The 22,426-nt window shown below is 47.7% G+C and overlaps 2 non-coding genes across 2 annotated transcripts; one reads left to right on the top strand and one right to left on the bottom strand.

The window, feature by feature from the left end:
- Positions 1-9,251: 9,251 nt before the first annotated feature.
- On the top strand, positions 9,252-9,340 carry trnap-ugg (transfer RNA proline (anticodon UGG)). The gene is given in 2 exon segments: positions 9,252-9,287; positions 9,305-9,340. It is a non-coding gene; the product is annotated as a tRNA-Pro (tRNA).
- A 12,469-nt stretch (positions 9,341-21,809) lies between these two features.
- trnal-cag (transfer RNA leucine (anticodon CAG)) lies at positions 21,810-21,892 on the bottom strand. Its single transcript has one exon. It is a non-coding gene; the product is annotated as a tRNA-Leu (tRNA).
- Between the last annotated feature and the right edge of the window lie 534 nt (positions 21,893-22,426).

Genomic DNA, 22,426 nt, shown 5'->3' with positions numbered 1-22,426 from the left:
CCCATGTCCAGAGATTTGAACATTGTGTCCCTCCGGACCCGGTCCATTTTAGATCCCCAGACGAAGCGGAAAATGGCTCGGGTGACAGCCACGGCGCAGGAGTGGGGTGTGGGCCAGACCTGCGCCATGTAGAGCCACAACATGAGCGCCTCGCACCCGATGACCAGGTTCTTACCCACAATGGAGAGAGATCGCTGCCCCCACATGCCCAACTTTTGTCGTACCTTGGCTACTCGCTCCTCCCATGTTTTGGTGCACGCCCCGGCCCTTCCGAACCATATCCCCTGCACCTTCAGGTAGTCTGACCTGACAGTGAAGGGGACAAAGGATCGGTCAGCCCAGTTGCCAAAGAACATGGCCTCGCTCTTGCCGTGGTTAACTTTGGCTCCCGAGGCCAGTTCGAAGTGGTCGGAGATGCTCATCAGTCTGTGCACGGACAGCGGATTCGAGCAGAAAACGTCGACGTCATCCATGTACAGGGAGGTTTTGACCTGAGTGCCTCCGCTGCCTGGGATTGTCACCCCTCTTATGCTCGCATCCTTCCTAATATACTCAGCAAAGGGTTCAATACAGCAAACAAACAAGACCGGGGACAGAGGGCAGCCCTGTCTGACTCCAGATTTGATCGGGAAACTTTCAGATTCCCACCCGTTGTTTGAGACTGCGCTACTGATGTTTGTGCAGAGCAGTTGGATCCAATTGCAGATTCCCTCCCCAAACCCCATTTTGGAAAGCACGTCCATCATGTAGGTGTGCGATATCCTGTCAAAAGCCTTCTCCTGGTCCAGGCTGATGAGGCAGGTGTCCACCCTCCTGTCCCGTACGTAGGCGATCGTATCCCTGAGTAGCGCGAGACTATCAGAGATCTTCCTGCCGGGTACAGTACAGGTCTGATCGGGGTGAATCACCAACTCCAGAGCAGACTTGACTCGACTGGCTATGACTTTGGACAGAATCTTGTAATCAACATGAAGCAGTGAGATGGGCCGCCAATTTCTGATTTCTGCCCTCTCCCCCTTCTGCTTGTAAATGAGGGTGATGATGCCTTTTCTCATGGATTCTGACATGCTGCCGGCCAGGAGCATACTCTCGTATACTTCCAGCAGGTCCGGGCCGACCCAGTCCCACAGGGCCGAGTACAACTCGACCGGTAAGCCGTCGCTCCCGGGAGTTTTACTCGTCTCGAAAGACTCGACGGCCTTTGTCAGCTCGTCCAGAGTTAGCGGCTTGTCCAGTCTCTCCCTCCTGCTGTCATCTAAGACCTCTGTGATAGATGACAGGAAGGACTGGGAGGCTCTGCTGTCTGTGGGCTTCGCGTCATACAGCCCAGCATAAAAGGATTTGCTGATCCTTAGTATGTCAGACTGCGAAGACGTTACCGAGCCATCTTCTTCCTTCAGTCTGCTGACAACAGAGCTCTCTCTGTGTACCTTTTGGAAGAAGTAACGCGAGCACGTCTCATCCAGCTCGATGGAGCGGACTCTGGACCGGAAGATGATCTTGGAGGCCTCCTTGGCAAAGAACGTGGCCTGCTGGCTCTTCACCTCTTGGAGGTCCTCCTTGACCTCGACCCCAATTGACTGCAACCGGAGTAGATTTTGCATAATTTTCTGGAGTCGGGACACTTCCCTCTGTCTCTCTCTCGCCTTCTGAACACCTTTGTGGATGAAGAACCTCTTGATGTTCTCCTTAATCGCTTCCCACCAGTGAACTGGAGACTGAAAGAGGAGTTTCACGGTCCTCCAACCATTGTAATCCCTTTTGAGTTCCTCAACGTTCTCTGGGGTCGGCAGTGTCGCATTGAGCTTCCACGTCCCTCTGCCAACCCGCTGGTCGTCCTGTATGTGACAGTCGGCCAGTAAGAGGCAGTGGTCGGAGAAGAACACCGGCTTGACGTCGGTGGATCCGACCGTGACAGCACGGGACACAAACAGGAAGTCAATCCTGGAACGGGCAGACCCGTCCGATCTTGACCATGTGTATCTGCGCTGCGCTCCGTCTGCAGGTTTGCTGAAGACGTCGTGCAGTTTGGCATCTTTAACTGTTTCTATTAGGAATCTGGACGTAGCGTCCAGTTTGCTGTCGTCACTGCCGGATCGTCCAGCCGCATCGATGATGCAGTTGAAGTCACTTCCTAGGATGACCGGCCTGGACGTCGCCAGCAGCAGTGGGAGCTGCTGGAAGACGGTCAGCCGCTCGCTGCGTTGTACCGGGGCGTACACGTTGATCAACCGGAGCGGAGCTTTGTTGTACATCACGTCTGCTACGAGGAGGCGGCCGCCCACCAACTCCTTAACTTCGGAGATGGTGAAGTTACCTCCCCGCAGCAGAATACCCAGGCTGGAGGAACGGCAGTCATTACCCCCCGACCAGATCGATGGCCCGTGGGACCACCATCGCGACCACTGCCTGTAGGTGCTGAGGTGTGGTATTCCACACTCCTGCAGAAACAGTAGGTCAGCTTTGACCTTGGCAAGGTAATCCAAGGTTGAAACACATCGCGTAGTAGATTTAATGCTACGCACATTAATGGAAGCAATTCTTACACCCATTTTTTACTAAACATTAGTTGTTGCTTCCCATACCATTTGTCCTCGCTAGTCCCAGTCCTTCCCCTTCGGGATGTTCCTGCATACCCATCGTATGCGCAAGCAGTTTCACGTTGGTTGGGCTCAGAAACCCCTCCTGATTTTTCATGCAGGGTTTGTGCCGCTCAGGTGACATCGGGGGGGGGGGGGGGATCTTGTAGGCAGAGAGGATTGGGTTGTCCTCAGCTGCTTCCATCTGTTCCTCCTCGAAAACATCACAGCTCCCGGTCTCCAGGAGCTCAGGTGCGCCAGACGTGTCTTTGCTCCCGGTGTCCCGGAGCTGAGATGCGTTGGCCACGTCGTTACGTGTGGGGCATTGGGGTTGGGGCACGCCGGGCCCATCACAGCTTCCAGTGCCCGGGGGCTGGGATGCTCCATCATCCATCTCGGAGTTCTGCCGCCTCTTTTGAAGGGGCTGTCGCTCCAGCATTTCCCCGTCCAGTGAAGAGGAGTTGTTGCAGTCTGATTCAGAAGAGAGCCTCCTCTTGCCACTGGTTTGGGTGGTGGCTTTGGGATGTTTTTTCTTTGTGGTTTTCCTCTGGACCACTTGCCACTGACCTGTTTGTCCATCTGCTGCCTCCTCCTCCATTGATTCTGTCTGTGGAGGAGGGGTTTCCGGGCGCTGGATAGGTGCTGGGTCGTTGGTTTCAGCTGCCTCCCCTTCCTTCTCAAGTTGAAGTTCCTCGCTGCGGAGAAGGTTGCTGGTCTCCTTTCGAACAGCAGACGCCTTCGTCGAACCTTCTCCCGGCCTTTCCTTGGACCTTGCCGCCTGAGCATAGCTGAGGCAACGTTTGGGGCAGGTCTTGTAGAGATGGCCTGCCGCACCGCACAAGTTGCAACACTTAGTCTGCTGACAGTCCTTGGTCTGATGGCCTTCCTCCTTGCAGTTCTTGCAAACAACCGTGCTGCAGTTGGCTGCCATGTGACCAGATTTGCCACAGGTGCGGCAAACTCTGGGCTGCCCAGCGTAGACCAAGAAGCCTCGACTTCCCCCGATAGTGGAGGGAGGGTGGATGATGGCTCCACTGGGATCTACCTTCAAGGTCACCTTGACCTGCCGCTTGCTGGTCCAGATCCCAAAGGGGTCCTTGACATCAGTGCTGCTGCCGGCCACCTCGACGTACCTGGCGAGAAAGGTGAGTACATGCACCACCGGAACATGGGGGTTGCAGAGGTGAATCGTCACCACCCGGTCCCGTTGTGACGGAAGCGTGAAGAGCGGCTACGCTGTGAGGATCGACAGTGGCGCCCGGTCCCCTTTCTCCTTGAACGCCTTCAGAAACTTGATGCATCCCGCCACGTTCCAGAACGTCACGTCGAAGTATCCACTGCTGGGGAATTCCTGCAGGCAGAAGACGTCCGTCGCTTGAAATCCGCAGCAATCGAAGAGAATTTTCTTGATTAAGAAGGTGCGATCGACCGGTGCATCTCCTTCCTTGCCCTTCACGACCACCCGAACAGTGTTGCGCACTCCCTGGCCCGAAACACGAAAATTGGTTATAGCCATTTTACTCAAAGTTCCCCCAGGATCAAAAGGCAATGATCATGGTCTCTTCTCAATCAAATAAGCACTGATAAGAACAGATACTACACTTGCTGCAGATGTGTTTGCTCTGGATCACACTGGCATCCAGGAGCTCCCACATGCTGCAGCTGTGACACATCACCTGTCCTGTCATCCTGAACGTGTTTCAATTAACTACTTAATTATTTTATTCAATTGTTTATTTTATTGTATATTTTATCAAGCTTACTACTAGTTTGTTTACTGTTTTAAACATTAGGACCAAAATGGACCTTAATCACTTACCAGATACTCATCAAACATGCAGCTTTTTCCAAACCAATCAACTACCTGCTTGCCTGTGATGTCACAGCTTACCAGATCCTCACCAAACAGCTCCTTCCACTGCACCGAAGCAAGAACCAAATCCTGTAAACTCACCCCAGCAGCTCTCTGTTTCCCTGCTCTCACTCTCCATTGTGATGTCACTCCTCGATTTTTTTTGCCCCTGCTCCGCTCCTGCTGTGCTCCCGCTCTGTCTCTGAGTCGGTGCTTTTGACACACTTGTGAACTCTCTGTTCCGTTGTGCTCTTCTGTCTCTGGTCCAAAATCTGACTGTGGTGGGATTTGAACCCACAACCTTTAAACGCCTTCCTTATCATTATTTAGAAGTCCAACACGCTATCCATTGCGCCACAGAGCCGCACTTATTATGAATGACATCACCAAGGCCTTTGATCTTGTCAGCAGGGACGGACTCTTCAAACTGCGATGGAAACTCGGCTGCCCTCCTGAACTCTTGGGCATCATCTCTTCTTTCCAGGAGAACATGCACAGTTCCATCAGTTACAATGGAGCAACATCAGACCCTTTCAAGATCAGCAGTGGGGTAAAGCAGGGCTGCGCGCTGGCGCCAACTCTCTTAGGAACAGAGGAACATAGGAGTAGGCCATTCAGCCCGTCGAGCCTGTTCTGCCATTCAATTCGATCATGGCTGATCATCTACCTCTATCTGTACCTTTCCCGTGCTATCCCCATATCCCTTGATGTCCTGAGTATCAAGATTTCTAACAATTTATGTCTTGGACATGCTCAATGATTGAACTGCCACAGCTCTCTGGGGTAGAGAATTCCAGTGATTCACCACCGTCTGAGTGTAGAAATTCAACCCTATCTCAGTTTTAAATGGCCTACTCCTTATTCTGAGACTTGGTCCCCTGATTTTAGACTCACCAACCAGGGCAAACATCCTATCTACATCCACACTGTCACACCCTGTAAGAATTTTATCAGTTTCAATGAGATCACCTCTCATTCTTCGAAACTTTAAGGAATACAGGCCCAGTTTCAGTCCTACCATCCCAGGGATTAGTCTGGTGACCCTCTGTTTCACTCCCTCTATGGCAAGTATATCCTTCCTTAGATGAGGAGACCAAACTATACACAATACTCCAGCGCGGTTTCACCAAGGCTCTATCCAATTGCAACAAGACATCTTTACTCCCGTACTCAAGACCCCTCGTGTGAAGGCCAACATACCATTTGCCTTCCTAATTGATTGCTGCACAAGAGCTTTTAGTGTCTCATGAACAAGGACACCCAGGTCCCTTTGGACATCAACACTTCCCAACCTCTCACCATTTAAGAAATACTCTGTCTTTCTGTTTTTTCCACCAAAGTGGAGAACTTCACACTTATTCACATTATATTCCATCTGCCATGTTCTTTCCCATTCACTTAGCCTCTCCAGGTTCCCTGGAAGCCTCTCTGCATCCTTCTCACAGCTCACACTTCACCTAGCTTTATGTCATCTGCAAACTTGGAAATATTACATTTAATCCCCACATCCAAATCATTTATTTCGGTTGTTAACAGCTGTGGCTCCAACACTGATCCTTGCAGTACACCAATAGTAACAGCCTGCCATCCTGAGGAGGACCCGTTATTCCTGCTCTCTGTTTTCGGTCTGTTAAACAATTCTCAATCCACACCAGTATATTATCCCCAATCCTATGTGCTCTAATTTTGTTTACTCACCTCCTGTGTGGGACATTACCAAAGCATCCACTGGTTCTCCTTTATCTGTTCTACAGGTAACATCCTCAAAAAACTCAACGGGTTTTTTCAAGCCTATTTTCCTTTTCATAAATCTATGTTGACTCTGCCCAATCATATCATTATTTTCTAACTGTCTAGTTATCACATCCTTTATAATTGGTGTATTCTTCTCCATGCTGCTATTGTACACAGATGGGGGTGTTCACCTGTATATCAGAGCTGACGACAAGCTGTTCATCTTGGCAAGACTCCACTTGGACGGAGAGACTTGGACGTAGAGACTTCACTTTCCATCAACATTGACAACCTCACTTTGGAGGTTGTCAACAGTTCACATACCTTGGATCAACAATCACCAGCAATCTGTCCCTTGATGCTGAAATCAGCACCAGGATTGCCAATGCTGCAGCTGTCATGTCAAAGTTGAGAAGACGGGTGTGAACCGACAGCAAACTGACCGAAAATACAAAACTCCATGTGTACCAGGCTTGTGTTCTCAGCACCCTCCTTTATAGTAGAGAAGCATCAACAACTTGATCAAGCCAAGAAAAGCAGCTGAACAGCTTCCACCTCCACTGCCTCAGATGGATATTGGGCATCTCCTGGCAGGACAGAGTGCCGAATGAGGAAGTACACCAGCGTGCAGGGATCCGCAGCATGTTTGCCCTTTTGAGTCAGAGGCGGCTCTGTTGACTGGGCCAAATGAATGACAGTCACATTGCCAAATACATGCTCTGTGGTGAGCTTGCTATAAGCACAAGACCAACAGGTCAGGGAAAAAATCAAGTCATTTGGAGAGGTTTGAGTTAATTAAGGAGAGTGGGCATGGATTTATAAATGGAAGTTCATGCTTGATGAATCTAACTGCATTTTTTGCTAAACTATCTGAGAAAGTTGATGAAGGGAATGCAGTGGATGTTGTTTATATGGATTTTACAAAAGCATTTTATAAAGTACCACATAAAAGGGTGGTTAACAAAATTGAGGTTCATGGATTAGGAGGGTCAGTGTCCATTTGGATAGGAAATTGGTTTAAGGAGAGAAAACAGCTAGTCATATGAAATGGTTCTTGGTCAGACCGGAGGATAGTCGACAGTGGTGTTCCCCAAGGGTCAGTGCTAGAACCATTGCTTTTATTTGCTACAGATTAATGACTTGGATCTTGGAATATCGAGTAGAATCTTAAAATATGCCGATGACACCAAACTTGGAGGAGTGGCAAACAGTGAGGATGATATGAACTGCCTGAAACAGGATAGTTATCGGCTAGTAGGATGGGCAGACAGGTGGCACATGGAATTTAATAGTTACAAGTGTGAGGTGATGCATTTTAGTAGAAGAAATAGGGAGAGGCAATATATACTCAATGCTACAGTTCTGAAGAGTGTGCTGGAATAGAGGGACCTGGAGTACATGTCCATCATTCTTTGAAGTTGGCAAGACATATTGCGAGAGTGGTTAGCAAAGCATGTGTGATCTTGGGCTTTATAAATAGAGACATTGAGTACAAAATCAGGGTTGTTATGCTGAACTCTGGTTAGGCCCCAATTGGAGTGTTGCATCCAGATCTGCTCACCAATCTTTAGAAAGGATGTGCGGATTCTTGAGACGGTGCAGAGGAGATTTACCAGAATAGTTCCAGGGATGGAGGGTTTTAGTTTCAAGATTAGGTTAGAAAAACAGGGTTTTTTCTGCCTGTCTCAAAGGAGATTGAGGGGAGAATGGATAGAGGTGTCGAAGGCTATGACAGTTTTAGATAAGTTGGCAAGGAAAAATTGTTCCCATTAACTATTTGTACAAGGACTAGGGGATTCAGATTGAAGGTTTTGGACAAGAGACGCAGGGGGAATGTGCGGAAGAGCTTTTTTACACAGTGATTGGTAATGATCTGTAACTCGCTGCCCCCGAGGGCGGAGGAAGTGGAGACAATCGTTGGTTACAAAAGGAATTTCGATGGGCATTTGAAGGAAATAAATTTACAGGGCTAGGGGGATCGAGCAGACGAGTGGGCCTGACTGGATCGCTCCATGGAGAGCTGGCCTGTACTTGATGGGGCGAATGGCCTCCTTCTATACCACAAATGACCCAATGACTCGATGAGTCTATGTCACTCTCAGAATCAAGACAACAGAGTGACAGATTTAACACAACATTATAACATATGTTTGGTTTGACAAATTCAATAATAACTCGTCTCCACTCCTAGTATTTCTAAATCCCACACATTCACGATAATGTCAACAATTATTTCCTGTTGTGTCTCTCTCACATTTGTAAACTTCACGATATTGGAGTGAGGTGACATCTACTTGCGGGAAGCAAGAACTGCAATCAAGCAGCAGAAACTCCACAGTCTGTCAGGGTTGAAGAAACATTGCAATATGAGGAAATAGTGAAGGGGTTTGATCGGGTTGATGGAAACATGATTCCACTTGTGGTATCGTATGAAGCAAGGGCCGGAAATATAAAATTGTCATTAATAAAAGAAATGAGGACTTCATGAAAAATGCATTTGCTTAGAGAATGGTTATAGAGATATACAGCACTGATATAGGCCCTTTGGCCCACTGAGTCTGCACTGACCATCAACCACCCATTTATACTAATCCTATGTTAACCCAGAATTCCCTACCACATCCCCTCATTTCTCCTATCACCTACCCTGGGGCCAATTTACAACAGTCAATTTATCTATCAACCCACAAGTCTTTCGTTGTGGGAGGAAACCAGAGTACCTTGTGGAAGCCCACATAAACAACTTGCAAACTCCACACAGGCAGTATACAGAACTGAATCGGGGTCATTGAAGTTGTGAAGCTACAGTGCTCACCACTGCACCACCCTTAGAATGTGGATAGAGTAAAAAGTGAGATTGGATGGACAGAAGCATTCTGAAAAGATGGCTCAAACAAAAGGTGAAAACCCTGAAATGTTAACTCTGTTTCTCTCTCCACAGATGCTGTCAGAGGTGCTGAGTATTTCCAGCACTTTCTGTTTTTATTTCAGCTTTGTAGGATATTGTTTTGATCTGAAAAAAATGCATGATCGGCTGTGGGTGCCAGTGAAATTCCACAGGAGCGAATAAAAACCATGCCAACGGTGGCTCGTTGATCTAGGGGTATGATTCTCGCTTTGGGTATATAAGTGATTATTATGTGAGAGGTCCTGGGTTCAAATCCCAGACGAGCCCTTCTCTGTTGCCATTTTTAGTTTAAGGTCATCGATTGCTTTCAGCCTTCCAGAAAGCGGAATCGATTTCCAAACTGAGCCTGCTTGAGGACCGGGGAACTGGATTCAAAGAGCTTGTCGACAAAATTGAAATGAACAAAATATACAGATTGTCAAGTGGGAATATAAAGTTGCAACAGTAACTAAAGGCCTGCTCAGGTCAGCAAATGAAACCCGACCCAAGCCTGACAGCACCACATCCGACCTGGTCCGAGTCCTTTCATTTTTTTCCCGTGCCCGAACTGACCACCAGAATGTTCAGTTAAACTTGCTTCCGTTTTTCACTTTTTAAGCTTGTGCAGGTAAGGCAACAAAAACTGTAACTGGACTTGAAAGGTTGTTTAAATGTGCATTAAGATTAGAGCTACGTACCGGAGGTGATGAGCTGAAGATTGTTACCAAAGAAGTTAGTGATTGTGAGGTCACCAGTTAAAGAGAAAGTCATGGAGTTGTGCCCAGACAGGTTGTCCCACACTGTATTGATTAAAATATTGCCCGAAGGCTAGAAAATATCATTATACATTCCCTAGACTCCTGCTTTACAGGTTGAAATACTTTCTGCAAGTTTATCCAGAGAGCAGGTGAGATGCAGAGACCAGGAAGGTCTTGAGTGATTAATTATTATAAAATATACATTCTTATATTAAAGAGATTGTGCTCTACCTTCGATGGAATCGCTCACTGCAGACTAGTGCGGAGTGTTTCCCGCCTTGACGTCCTGGCTGTCACTGGATCTTGAGTCCAGGCCTCTGGATTACTGGTCCAGTAATCTTTGAAATTTCTCCCTTGATCTAATATTTTAATCTGGTAAGTCAGATTTTACAAAAAAAAAATTAAATTATTTAAGACTGCTTCATGTTCAGCAGTGCCAAATGATTAAATAAATTCAAATATATTCAAAATTATATATCAACTATTAAATACTCATGCCCAGCTTTGAATACAAAAAAATGCCTCTAATTGTGTTCTGGTCTGGAATGGAATTCTTCAGTGTTTCTGTTTAGCTTGGATTGACTCATCGATTTTCTTGTTTTTCACTTTGTCGATGCCTTTGAATAATTGTGGATCCTTCTTCAGGGAGTCTTCTTTCACCAGGTAGTTCTGACCTCTGATGATGTTGATCGTAATCAGCTTCAATTTGCTGATAGTTTTGGAAGTGAGCAGATTTCCTTTGCTTGAGTTTACAACATGGAAGTTAGTCTGACGTGTGGACCCATGGGAGGATTTGAAAGCTGCCCTTGCATTGGAGCAAACAGTTGCATCCATCCAAACAGAGGTACAGTAGAAGTGACATATTCAGTTCAGTCTGTCGATCATGGGGCTTTCAATCTCAGGGTTGTGAGTTTGAGCGCCATTTAGTTTTTCCATTTTTTAGGCTTCATTAGCAGAGAGTACAAGGCGTGTTTGAAATGAAATTCAACAACAGTATGAGAAACGCTCTCTTTCATTCGGGACTCTTAACTCTCTGCAGCATCTCGCTGTGAAAGATTGAACTTTATCTCATTTCTTTTTCAGCTGGGAGTCAGTGCGGCTCAGTGGGACTTCTGGCTGTCTCCCACCTCACAATCCATCAGTGCTGAGAAAGCAATGGGAAATATTACTCATGGCTGAGTAAGCAGAGGACACCGATTTAAGGTGAATGGGAAAAGAATCAAAGGCAACATGAGGAAAAACCTTTTTTATGCAGCAAATGGTTAAGATCTGATATGTACTGCCTGAGAGTGTGACGGAGGAAGATTCAACCATAGCTTTCAAAAGGATATATGATAATTATCTGAAGGGAAAAAAAAAATCAGCTTTTCATGGAATACATGAGGATGTGGCATGAGCTGAGTTGCTTGTGCAGAGAGGCAGCACAAGCACGATGAGCTGAATCCCTCCTTTTGTGCTGTAAGTATTCTGTGATCTATGATTCTATACAAACTGAAACCAACACTCACATATGAGAAACTGACAGGTACAGTGTAAACCCCACACTAACAAACCAGCAAATGCCAGGGACAGAGTAAAACCAACAGTCCTAGACAAGAAACTGACAGATACTGTGTGAAACCCAAAAATCACTTATCAGGATTTGGCAGTTAATGTGTAAAAACCTCTCTTCAATATCCATCCTGCAAGGTACAAAGAAAATTAGGTACAAACCCAGGCTCATACTTCGAAGACTGAGAGATAAAGAGCAAAACACAGACTCACCTACAAGAGGCTGACAAGTACAGAGAATAAAATAGAGGGGGTGCAGATTAAAAACACATGCATGTAACGGATTCTGATAGGGATAGAATCAAACCCTTTCTCACACATGACACGAAAATTGGTGGTGTCGTAAATAGTGAGGAGGAAAGTCTTAGATTACAGGCCAATATAGATAGTCGGAGGCAGAGAATATAAGAGCAGGGAGGTTATGACGGAGCTGTATAAAATGCTAGTTAGGCCACAGCTGGAGTACTGTGTACTGTTCTGGGCACCACACTATAGGAAGGATGTGATTGCACTGGAGAGGGTACAGAAGAGAGTCACCAGGATGTTGCCTGGGCTGGAGCATTTCAGCTATGAAGAGAGACTGAAAAGGCTAGCATTGTTTTCCTTGGAGCAGAGAAGGCTGAGGGGAGATAAGATTGAGGTTTACAAAATTATGAGGGGCATTGATGGGTTAGATAGGAAGAAACATTTTACCTTAGCGGAGGGGTCAATAACCAGGTGGGATAGATTTAAGGTAAGGGGCAGGAGGTTTAGATGGGATTTGAGGAAAAAAATTAACCCAGAGGGTGGTTGGAATCTGGAACGCACTCCCTGAAGAGGTGGTAGAGGCCGGAACCCTCACAACATTTAAGAAGTATTTACATGAGCACTTGAAATGCTTTAGCATACAAGGCTACGGGCCAAATACTGGAAAATGGGATTAGAATAGTTAGGTGCTTGATGGCCAGCACAGACACAGTGGGCTGAAGGGCCTGTTTCTGTACTGTATAACTCTATGACTCTATATCAGAAACTGATAGATCTGGACAAAAGCTGATGATCACATACAATTTGTTAAAAGATATGTGGTGAAACTCACATTTATTTTTTTTATTTCCAAAATATACTTTATTCATAAAAATCTGTAAAAATTACATTCCCAAACAGTTTAAAACAGCATCAAGTCAAAAAATACAAACAGTGCAAAGGTGATCAGTTACCTTCTGTACAATCATGAGTTGCCTCACAACCCTTCCATTTCATTGTCATGCCATATACATTTTTACATTTACAGCGCACAAAATTTCTCCAATACAGTTCGAGGGATTTCCCATGGATCCAGCCCCTCAGTTCAGCTTGGTGGGGGGACCTTACACTGTGGTCTTTCCCCATTGAGCCTTTGCTGCGGCTGCCCCAAGCCTTGGTGCGTCCCTCAGCACGTAGTCCTGGACCTTGGAATGTGCCAGTCTGCAACATTCGGTGGTGGACAACTCTTTTCGCTGGAAGACCAGCAAGTTTCAGGCAGACCAAAGGGCGCCTTTCACCGAATTGATAGTCCTCCAGCAGCAGTTGATGTTTGTCTCGGTGTGCGTCCCTGGGAATAGCCCGTAGAGCACAGACTCCTGTGTTACCGAGCTGCTTGGGATGAAGATCAACAAAAACCACTGCATCTCTTTCCACAAAGTTAGCTCACAGAGCAATAGCAGAAACAGTCACAAACCAAAAACTGAAACATACAGAGTAAAAACCCACATTCTCACACCAGAAATTCACGGCTACAAAGTGAAGCTGACTCTCTCCTCCCAGGCACTGACAGGTACAAAAGAAAGCACGCACTAACATACCAGGAAATGAAATGTAGGAAATAAAACCTGATTATCATGTCAGAGATTGGCATTAATGACAGCTGTGGTACCCAGAATGCTCTGCGCTCCAGAATTTGCCTTGTCTCTGAAAAGGAGCAGGCGCGGTAGTAGCTGAGCTCCATCTGCAGCTGGAGCGGAATATTCACAAAGTGCAGGGAGACCGCGCCCGTAGCGGGTGCACACAGCTGGAGCAGGGCGTCAAGGCCACAATAGGATGGAACAATCCCGTTTGTGTCCCTGCGGGTGGCGGTGAAGCTTTTCCCTGTGAGGCTTCCCGAAACTGCCCGCCAGCAAGGTCAACTGGTCAGAGAGCGTCTGCAAATGGATAGGAATTGGGGATTGAGCAGGGAGCGTCTCTAAATGAATAAGATTTGGGGACTGGGCAAGGAGCGTCTGTAAATGGATAAGAATTGGGGATTTGGCAGGGAGCGTTTTTTTATCCGTTCGTGGGATGTGGGCGTCGCTGGCTCGATCTCAGCTACAGTAATGTGTCCTGTTCTGGGCACCAGGTTTCAGAAAGGACATCAAAGCTTTTGAGACAGTTCGGAGGAGATTTACGAGAATGATACCAGAGATGAGGGGTTTCAGTTCTCTGGACAGAGTGGTGAAGCTGGGATTGTTGGCCAAAAATGTCAAGGGGAGGTGAGGAGAGATCTTTTTACCCAGTAACTGATTCGGATTTGGAATGAATTGTCTGACAGGGTGGTGGAAACAGATTCAATTATAACTTTCATAAAGGAATTGGACAAATATTTCAAAGTGAATTTCTCCAGGACGATGGGGAAATAGGCAGGGGGTTGGACTAATTGCATCATTTTTTTCACAGATTCAGCACAGGCACAAAAGACCGATTGGCCTCCTTCTGTGCTGTATGATTCTATGAAATAGTGACAGTCAGGGCAAGTCTGTATAAGAAGGAGAAATGGAGACAGGTCAGGGAGAGCACATCACCAAAACTGGGGGATACTACATTGGACAGGGAGGGTCGGAGGGGGAGAGAGCATGTACATACAGTCAGAATCAGCACCTTCAGGGGAGGAGAGAGAGAGGAACCAGTGAGTGTAGAACTGAACCCAGCCAGATTCAACCTGCTGAAACACCAGTGAGTTCACACTGGGGAGAGATCATTTACCTGCTCCGTGTGTGGGAAGGGGTTCATTCAGTCATCCAACCTCACTGAACATCAACTTGTTCACACCTTTTCAATGTCCTGACTGTGAGAAGAGCTTGAAAAGCAGTAATGATCTGCTGAAACACCAACACATTCACTCTGGGGAGAGGCCGTTCCCCTGCCATGTGTGTGGGAAGGGATTCACTCAGTCATTCAATCTCCTGCAACATCAGCAAGTTCACATGTAACTGCAGGGGTTGGATTCTGCTGTTGTTGCTGCTATTCATCACTTTCAGAGACAAAGTTGGGTCTTACTTTATAACCAGTGTAGTCCAGAGCAAAAGCGTCTTCTTAATGTTGAGATAAACGGGAGAAGAAACCGGGAAGTGGCGGCGAGGATGGGGGAGGTGCTGCACCATCACTTTAATGGTGCACCCTCCCTCCCCCGGGGTACTTGCTGCACGTCCGCCAGGCCTGGCGGCTCTGATTGGGGTCGTGAGAGCCGCTGAGACTCGGTGCAGCTGAGGCTGCGCTCACTACCGCTCAGCTCTGTTGTGATATTTAAAATACGAAAGGCCTGTTGGACTGAGAGCTGATCTGGAATTTAGAAAGCAGCATTACTGGAGGCTCATTGCTGCTCAGCACAATCTCACCCCCGATCCTGGGAATTGTTGATTCTACACCCTGTAGTTCAGTTCTTCACTTAACTAGAGGGGGAGATGTGTGAGCAGAAAAACAGAGCAAATTAAAAAAACACAGCTGGACAGATGTGCAACAGGTCAATCCACTGTTACAATAACTCCATCACTGACTGCCTCCTGACAGTAACCAGCCCTTTCACAGAGACTGTGGGTGGCTCTGAAAAGAGCCTTTGGTTTATTAGATGACATTTTGGCCGCTTTACTTTTTCTGGGAGCTCTGAGCGCTGGTTTTCTTGGGCAGCAGCAAGGCCTGGATATTCGGCAGCACCCCGCCCTGAGCGATGGTCACGTCTCCCAGCAGCTTGCTGAGCTCCTCGTTGTTGCGGACGGCCAGCTGCAGGTGTCTGGGGTTGATGCGGGTCTTCTTGTTGTCCCGGGCCGCGTTACCGGCCAGCTCGAGGATTTCAGCGGTCAGATACTCGAGCATTGTGCAGCGCCAACATCATCACATTTCCGCAACAAATCCATCTTCGTGCATGCGTGATAAAGCATCATTGGGTATCTAGCCACCCCATCCCCCCACCACGTGGCTGGAGGAAGTGGCTGAATGGGAGATTTTGAAGCTGTAGCTCTCCCCCCTCGGCAACTCACTCCAGGCCTCGACGATACCCCCACTCAGCCGCTCGCTCCAGACCTCGCTGCTCCCTCATCCCCCCACTCCCCTGGCCAGTTGTTCCTCGCTTCGCACCACCCCACTCTCTGGCCACTCGCTCCAGGCCGTGCCGCTTCCCTCCTCTCAGCCACTCACTCCTACGTCGCCCTGTCACTCCTTGCGGCCCTCCTGCTTCTACAGGTGGCGCCTGGTGAAGAAATGTGGGAGCGAGTGTCACAGCCAGAGCTAGCAGCTGTGGGCTGGGCTGGGACAGGGTGGGGGGTGGGGATGCGGAGAGCGAACAGCCAGAGTGCGGAATTTCACCAGTAGGGAGGAGGGGGAGAAAGCGAGTTGCAGAGATGGGGAGAGCGGTCAGTGGGGTGGGAGCTAGTAGCTGCGTTCGGGTGAAGTCAATCCTGGTCAGTTATATAAACAAATCACAATAACGAATTGGCAGCACATTTTATCCTCTGCCCGATTTTCCTTTCCATCGATCGGGGTGCTAATTCACTATCTTCCAATGGAAATTCAATCACAAAATTCCTTTTGTATTTAATAGGATTACTGAAATGTTAAATGGATCTGAGGATGACAGTTAGTATTAGCAAACGCACCCGAGTGAATTAGCACCCCAATCGATGGTAAGGAAAATCGGGGAATGTAGAGAATGTGCTGCCAATTCGTTATTGAGATTCGTTGAGTAATTCGATTCTGCCCAACACTGAAATTGGCGGCTTTTTTGAATTCAACCTTTCTGCCAGGACGACAATTTAAGCCAATGATTTGCTGTATTTTCTAATTCGAGGCTCGGCAATTGGTTAAGACATGCGAATGGGAAGAGTGTGACCAATCAGAATGGGCTCTGGATAGCGCGGGGTCAAACAGCGGGAATTCCAGGTCCCTGAATGAATGAGCTGAAACTGATCAGTTTCACAAACCCTGTCAGTTTCAGTGCAGGAAACACCGTCTTGGGGGAAATAACATCACAAGTGGGTGTGGTTCCAGTGACCGATTTAACGGCTGCTGCAAAACTCCCGGATTCCCTCATTGCAGCGAAATCATTTTGAAATTCTAGGAAAACAATGAGTGATTCTGGAGGAGTGATGTGGCTTTTCACTGAGGACATGTGTCGACTGGGGAAATAACTAACTGTAGAGCCTCGGGCACTGTTTACACAGCCCGTTTAGAAAATCACATCCTTGCTGCAAATGAAATGTCAAATTTGGGGATTCTAGTTTTGTATCTCGAACACAGCACAGATTTATTCCAGACAGTTCTAAACAGCCTATCCCATCTCCCGTTTCTAGGTCACTGCTCTCTCTGTGAGGCGGTGGGTGGCTCTTAGAAGAGCCTTGGTTGTGTTTGCAGGAAAGGGTCGAGTTGTTCAGCCGCTGAATCCGCAGAGAGTGCGGCCCTGCCGTTTCAGAGCGTACACCACACCCATGGCAGTGACCGTCTTGCGCTTGGCGTGTTCAGTGTAGGTGACCGCATCCCTGATCACATTCTCCAGGAAAACCTTCAACACCCCGCCAGTCTCCTCATAGATCAAACCCGAGATCCGCTTGACCCCGCCACGGCGAGCCAGGCGGCGGATTGCTGGTTTGGTGATGCCCTGGATATTATCACGAAGCACTTTGCGGTGCCGCTTTGCTCCGTCTTTGCCCAGTCCTTTCCCTCCTTTACCTCTGCCAGACTTTCTTTTATTAATTTCCAAAATATACTTTATTCATAAAAATCTGTAAAAAAAAAATACATTACAAAACAGTTCCAAAAAGCACCAAGTCAAACAATACAAAGAGTGCAAAGGAGATCAGTTTCCTTCAATACAGGAGTGAGTTGCCTCACAACCCTTCCATTTCATTGTCATGCCATGTACATTTTACAGCAAACAAATATTTTCTGGCTACAGTTCGAGTGGTTTCCCATGGATCCAGCTCCTCAGTTCAGCGTGGTGAGGGGAGCTTACACTGTGGTCTTTCCCCATTGAGCCTTTGCTGCGGCTGCCCCAAGTTTTAATGCGTCCCTCAGCACGTAGTCCTGGACCTTGGAATGTGCCAGTCTGCAACATTCGGTCATGGACAACTCTTTGCGCTGGAAGACCAGCAAGTTTCGGGCAGACCAAAGAGCGTCTTTCAACGAATTGATAGTCCTCCAGCAGCAGTTGATGTTTATCTCGGTGTGCGTCCCTGGGAACAGCCCATAGAGCACAGACTCCTGTGCTACAGAGCTGCTTGGGATGAACCTCGACAAAAACCACTGCATCTCTTCCACACCTGCTTTGCAAAGACACATTCCAGAAAGAGGTGGGCAACGTCTCTTTTCCACCACAGCCACCTCGAGGTCCGCGTGTGGATGGGGTGAGACTTCGGGTGTGCAGGAAGGATCTGACAGGGAGGGCTCTTCTCACCATCAGCCAGGCTACATCTTGGTGCTTGTTTGAAAGTTCTGGTGATGAGGCATTCTGCCAAATGACTTTGGACTTCTGCTCAGGGGACCATCCGACAGGATCCACCATCTTCTTTTCCCGCAGGGCCTTGAGGATATTCCGTGCAGACCACTGCCTGATGGATTGGTGGTCAAAGGTGTTTTTCCACAGAAACTTTTCCATGAAGGATAGGCAGTACGGCACAGTCCAACTTGATGGAGCATTCCGCGGCAATATGACCAGGCCCATCCTTTGCAACACTGGGGACAGATAGAACCTCAGCACGTAGTGACACTTGAAGTTTGCAAACTGGGGATCTACACACAGCTTGATGCAGCCGCACACAAAGGTAGCCATAAGGATGAAGGCGACGTTGGGTACATTTTTCCCGCCCTTATCCAGAGGTTTGAACATCGTGTCCCTCCGCACTCGGATCATTTTGGATCCCCAGATGAAGCGGAAAATGGCTCAGGTGATCGCCACAGCGCAGGAATGCGGTATGGGCCAGACCTGCACCACGTACAGCAATGTGAGCGCCTCGCACCTGATGACCAGGTTCTTACCCATAATGGAGAGAGATCGCTGCTCCCACATGCTCAGCTTATGTTGGACCCTGGCTACTCGCTCCTTCCAGGTTTTGGTGCACGTCCCAGCCCTACCAAACCATATTCCCAGCACCTTCAGGTAGTCTGACCTAACGGTGAAGGGGACAAAGGATCGGTCAGCCGAGTTCCCAAAGAACATGGCCTCGCTCTTGCCGTGTTTAACATTGGCTCCCAAGGCCATTTCGAGCTGGTCGCAGATGCTCATCACTTTGCGCACAGACAGTGGATCCGAGCATAAAACGGCGACGTCATCCATGTACAGGGAGGTTTTAACCTGAGTGCCTCCGCTGCCTGGGATTGTCACCCCTCTGATGCTCGCATTCTTCCTAATAGACTCAGCAAAGGGTTCAATACTGCAAACAAACAAGACAGGGGAGAGAGGACAGCCCTGTCTGACTCCAGATTGGATCGGGAAACTTTCTGATTCCCACCCATTGATTGAGACTGCACTACTGATGTTTGTGTAGAGTAGTTTGATCCAATTGCAGATTCTCTCCCCAAACCCCATTTTGGAATGCACATCCATCATGTAAGTGTGCGATATCCTGTCAAAAGCCTTCTCCTGGTCCAGGCTGATGAGGCAGGTGTCCACCCTCCTGTCCCTTACATAGGTGATCATATCCCTGAGTAGCGCAAAGCTATCAGAGATTGTCCTGCCTGGTATAGTATAGGTCTGATCAGGGTGAATCACCAACTCCAGAGCACTTGAATCGACTGGCTATGTCTTTTGACAGAATCTTGTAGTCAGCATTGAGCAGAAATTGGGCCACCAATTTCTGATTTCTGTCCTCTCCCCCTTCTGCTTGTCAATGAGGGTGATGATGCCTTTCCTCATGGATTCTAACATGCTGCCAGCCTGGAGCATACTCTTGTTTACTGGCAGACATGTTGATTCTTTCCTCAAATCAGTGCACAATAAAAGAGACTGATTCTGTCATGCTCCTTTTTATACAGGCCACCTGGACCTGGCTGAGAAAGGCAGAGTGAGAGCAGGGAGGGGAAGAGACAAGAGTGAAGATTAAACAGAGAGCTCGATGGAGGAGACACCCAGAGTGACAGACAGAGAGAGAATGGCCCCTCATCTTTCAGCTCCACCTCCAGTTTCCTCCGGGCTGCCAATTTCAAACCCTTTATTCACAGTAGAACCGAAACCCAGCTCTCCACACAAACCCTTCCAGACTCGGCCTTCATCGTCAAGGCTTTCCAGAAAGCCGGAGCTTTTAAATATGGTCCCGATGCAATTAAGGCTCAGTAATATTCCCACCTAAACACAGTCCATTCTATACTTAGAAACCTCCTCAGTAACATCACCATTTCCACACACATCCGCTTCCAGCAGTTTACAGCACCTTACTGCAGATGTTTGGGGAATCTCCTGTGTTAAGATTGGAGTTGGAAAGCGGCCTTTACCCGGCGGTGTTATTGTCTCACACTGAATCTGCCAGACATCCTGTTCTCTTTATTGTGAGAGACAGCACGGATTTACGCAATGTTCATTTGAAATGATCTCCATTGAGAACGAGCCCGGCCGTGGGACAGGTATTCCAGTGCAAAGAGCTGTCCATGACCGAGTGTTGCGGACTGGCACATTGCAACGTCCAAGACTATGTGCTGTGGGACGGCATTAAAGCTTGGAGAAGCCACCATGGAGACTCAATGGGGAAAGGCTGCAGTCGAAGGCCCTAGTAGGCCACAGTACAGTGAGGGGCGGGAACCCGTGTAAAACCCCTCGGGCTGTTTGCACCAGAGAATGTTTGATGTGTAATGTAAATACTGTAAATATAACCTGTGCAGGCAGGGATAGTGAGATACATCATGTACATTATTGAAGGAAACTGATCTGTATTGTACCTTATGTAATATTAAATTTGAACTGCTTTGCAATGTAATTGCACAAATTATATGAATAAAATACATATTGTGCAAAAGAAAGCAGCTTTCCTGTCAACACACACCTTGTCTCAGGGCACAACTTTCCTGTGATCTTGTCATACCCAACTTCGCTCTATATCTTCTGACACACACACTTTACAGTCTGTCATTTCCAAAAACAAGCATTCTAAAATCAAAAGACCTTTTGTTTATTTCTCCTTTCTTTTCATTTCTCCTCTATTCTTCTCAATCACTCCCTTCAACAGTCCTATTCAGATCAAGGTGGAATGTGAATCGTGTCACAACTCACCTGACACTATTATTACCCTTCTTTTCTCTTGTCTCATTCAATGGGAAAGTTTTATTCACCAATCTGTTGCTGTTTTACACTCTTGCCATACCATCTGGTATTGCATCCATCTGAATTCTGTGCTTTCATGGCCTTATATTTCTTTTCCACTTCTGGGTGATTTGTTTTCTTCAGTTTCATTCAACCAGGCTGGACCACAGGGAAGTTTAGAACCTTTGCCTTGGACGGGTCCACGTTGATCCATTACATTCAGAATCACCTCCTTGAAATAACTCCATAGTACAACTACAGTAACCACACAGCATCTGCTTCAAACACTCCTCCACATTTTATCTGTTCTGACCGTCAACACCTCCAGCTCTTTTGTTTAAGTGGAACCCATCAGGTGTGTATAGGCTCCTTCTATTCTGAAAGCTGTAGCACTGGTTCAGGGAATTCAGCCCTGTTTCTCTACTCGAAAGGATCAGCCATGCTTGATCTGCCTCGTATTTTGCTTTTATTGCAACGTTACAAGACCTCCAATCCTCTGGCACCACACCTGTATCCAGTGAGGGATTGGAAAATGATGGTCAGACCTTCCACTATTTCTTCCCTGGCTTCTTTCAACAGCCTGGGGTACATTTCATCTGGTCCTGGTGATTTTTCCACATTCAAGGATGCTCATCCCATTTATACTTCCTCTCTCCTTAAGTTATCACGTCCAATACTTCACACTCCTCCTCCTTCATAACAATATCTGCATCACCCTCTCATTCGGGAAAACAGTAAAGTATTCATTAAGGATATTGGCAACATCTTCCACCCCGATACAAAGGTTACATTTTTGATCTTTTATGTGCCCTGCTGTTTGCTCAGTTGGCTCTAACTCTCATGTTTTGTTGCAACATCTTTGGGTCCATTGTTCCTTTGTTTGTCCATATTCTTTCCTGCTTTCTCTTTGCTTTTCACCGCTGCTCCCAAACGCCTCCAGTGCAGTCAAAACACAAGGTGTCAGAAGTGGGATTCGAACCCACGCCTCCAATGGAGACTGCGACCTGAACGCAACGCCTTAGACCGCTCGGCCATCCTGACTACCTGCGACGTGCTGTCAATGCTAAGGAAATTATTCATTCTTTGTGAAAGTATTTGTGAGATTGTGGAAATGTCTGGAAGAGGAAAGACCAGCGGGAAAGCTCGAGCCAAGGCCAAGTCTCGATCCTCCCGGGCTGGACTGCAGTTCCCGGTGGGCCGTGTTCACAGGCTCCTGAGAAAGGGTAACTATGCTGAGCGTGTGGGTGCCGGAGCCCCGGTCTATCTGGCTGCTGTGCTCGAGTATCTGACCGCTGAAATCCTCGAGCTGGCCGGGAACGCAGCCCGGGACAACAAGAAGACCCGCAACATCCTCAGACACCTGCAGCTGGCCGTCCGCAACGACGAGGAGCTCAACAAGCTGCTGGGAGGAGTGACTATCGCTCAGGGCAGGGTGCTGCCTAATATCCAGGCCGTGCTGCTGCCCAAGAAAACCAGCGCTCAGAGCTCCCAGAAAAAGTAAAGCGGCCAAAATGTCATCAAATAAACCAAAGGCTCTTTTCAGAGCCACCCACAGTCTCTGTGAAAGGACTGGTT

This window comes from Heterodontus francisci, unplaced genomic scaffold (assembly GCF_036365525.1).
Source record: "Heterodontus francisci isolate sHetFra1 unplaced genomic scaffold, sHetFra1.hap1 HAP1_SCAFFOLD_761, whole genome shotgun sequence".
Classification (NCBI taxonomy): domain Eukaryota; kingdom Metazoa; phylum Chordata; class Chondrichthyes; order Heterodontiformes; family Heterodontidae; genus Heterodontus; species Heterodontus francisci.
Note: the sequence above shows the minus strand (reverse complement) of the source record. Positions and strands in the feature narration are given on the sequence as shown.